Below are 2,831 nucleotides of genomic sequence, written 5' to 3'. Positions count from 1 at the left end.
TCCTATAGAGAGAGGACTACAGAGGAGCTAATAAGGGGCTGAGAGTCAAAAGAGAAATATTCAGAATCATCTTCCCACTTGGTTGCTCAGCATCCATGCACATCAGTCCACCTTTACTTAAACTTCCAGTCAATGACAGTTGCTTCAACCTAAAGATTCATTTATCGTACATACAAATTAAGACATTCTCCCCTTTTTCCTCCAAGTGTAAAGCTAAATATTCTCATAAATTACTATATCCATCTCAGGGTAGTGTTGGGATCTCCTCTAGTTTAGTCATAATCCCACAGGAATATTCTATAACCTAGAGACTAAATAGTAAAATTAATCACCAACATCTCCTTGGTGAGGAAAAATAAAAGAAAAAAAGGAGTTTGAAATTTCTTAATAAATGCCATAAATACACAATTTTACCATAATACACAATTCAGGAGGAAAATATCCTTAGTTACTATAATCATCGTTTTCCTACTAATGGGTCACGAGACTCAGTTGTCCTTGGTTGTTTTCTTTTACTTCCAGCTGCTTTCTTCTTTTGTCTACATCTAATATCTCCAATAATGATGACTCCTTACTTGGTAGAGTGAATTAAATTTAAAATTTTATTGGCTCATGCCCTTCTCATTTACTTTTCTTATTGAAATACAATAAACATACAATATTACATTCATTTCAGGTGTACAATATATTGATTCAGCAGTTCTATACATTACTCAGTGCTCACACAATATATGTAGTCACCCCTAGTCACCATTAATGTTATCCTGGGAATGTAAATTGATGTAGCCACTGTGGAAAACATTTTCATTTACTGTTATTACTTGATATGCAAATATTATGAGGCACCACAAAGAATCACTTGAGTCTCATACATGATTTCCCTACCCTACTGAGTAACACTAATCCTAGTATACCTTGATTATTGGAATCAGTCTTTTCAGCTGGCTTAATAAGTTCTTCTGTTAAATCAGAGGTATAAAGAGACTGAAATGGCTGGTGACTTTGACCTTCAGATCAATGGGAGATTGTTTTATCCTCTTGTTGGAAAGAGTTATTTATTGAAAACATGTAAAGGAGGGGACGGGAAACAAATTTATGAATGTTATTAAAATTTAGATAGAAAATTAATCTATTAGAAAAGCATATATTTTGAAGTTAGAGGGAGGATCTGATTCTCGGTCTAGTACTTACAGTTTCTGTGGCAAGTTCATTAAATTTTATAATTCTCAGTTTTCTACTGAGACTATGTTAATAATATGCTCTATTTTCATCATTGTGAAGAGAAAACATGCAAAGTGCCTCATCCATGGTTAGAACTCAATAAATACTTATTTAGAATCTCATTTAGTTTATAAAAAACTGAAAATTACAATATATATGAATGGGATTATATTGGTATGGTTTGTATTTTAATGCATGATTCCAGATGTTTTATTGCACATACATACTTGTGTAGGGAAGGATTACCATTTCCCAAAAATGTGACTTATGGTTGATACAAAATCAAATACCTCATTGTCTTTGGATGATGATGATAATGGCAACAATGATGATGATGATGACTTTGATGATTGTAATGTATCAGTTACAAGGTTGATCTGGAACTCACTTGCTTGGTCTTTATTTTTCTTATTGCTTTCCTTATGTCTTTATTCCTGAATGTGTAGATGATTGGATTTAAAAGGGGAGTGAAAATTGTGTAAAACACAGAGAGGATCTTATCTTATGGATACCCTGTTGAATGGCCATATATAGATAAAGATGCAGGGTCCAAAGAACAGTACCACCACTGTAATGTGGGCTGAAAGAGTGGACAAAGCCTTGGAAGACCCACTGGACGAGCGATGCTGGACAGTAATCAGAATGGTGCTATAGGAGATGAACAGGAAGATGAAACAGAACAAAGAAAGTAGTCCACTGAATGCAATGACTAATACTTCCAAGATGTAAGTGTCAATACAAGCAAGTCTGATGACCTGAGGCAGATCACAAAAAAAGTTATCCACAAAGAAAATAAATTAAATAAATTAATAAAATAAATTTAAAAAAAAGCTATCCACAACACTGGGACCACAGAATGGTAAAATCACTGTGAACACCATTTGGCTCATAGTGTGCACAAAACCAGTGGTCCAGGACAGAAGTGCAAGTCCTATGCAAACATGATGGCTCATGATAGTTTTGTAATGGAGGGGTTTGCATATGGCAATGAATCTATCAACTGCCATGGCTACAAGCAACATCATCTCACTTCCACCTAAAAGGTGAAGGAGGAACATCTGGGCCATGCAGCCTTCATAGGAGATAGCCTTATATTCACTAAATAGGGCACAGATCATTTTAGGAGTAGCAAAGGAGGCCAGGGACATATCAATAAAGGAGAGGTTGGCCAGTAAGAAGTACATGGGAGAGTGTAAGTGAGGGTCCAGTTTTACTACCAAGATAATAATGAGGTTACCTAGTATAATGGCTATGTAGATAATGGAAAAAAAAAACAAGAAAAAGCAAATCTGTAACTCACGAAAATCTGTGAGGCCCAGCAAAATAAACTCAGACACCATGGAGTGATTTTGTTTCTCCATTTGTTTGGGTGTTGGCATATGTTACCTAAAACAAAATCAAAATAGATTAAAATCTATGAATTAAAGTTGAGAGATGAAATACATATACACTTAACTTTGCTCCCTAAAATCCACTGAAATGTGCAAAAAGAATCAAAAGTGTTGAATAACATTGAATCCAAAAATTTTTGAAAAAAGAATAGACAAAATTTCTTAGCAAAGCTTATGAGGAATTTCTGCCATAAACTAAGACATTTGAAGAAAATTATA

General features: G+C 34.4%; 1 pseudogene; it reads right to left on the bottom strand.

Moving 5' to 3' along the window:
* Positions 1 to 1,585: 1,585 nt before the first annotated feature.
* On the bottom strand, positions 1,586 to 2,585 carry LOC118003531 (annotated as a pseudogene).
* Positions 2,586 to 2,831: the final 246 nt, after the last annotated feature.

Source organism: Mirounga leonina, unplaced genomic scaffold (assembly GCF_011800145.1).
Source record: "Mirounga leonina isolate KUSES-001 unplaced genomic scaffold, KU_Mleo_1.0 Mir_91, whole genome shotgun sequence".
NCBI classification, from domain to species: Eukaryota; Metazoa; Chordata; class Mammalia; order Carnivora; family Phocidae; genus Mirounga; species Mirounga leonina.
Note: the sequence above shows the minus strand (reverse complement) of the source record. Positions and strands in the feature narration are given on the sequence as shown.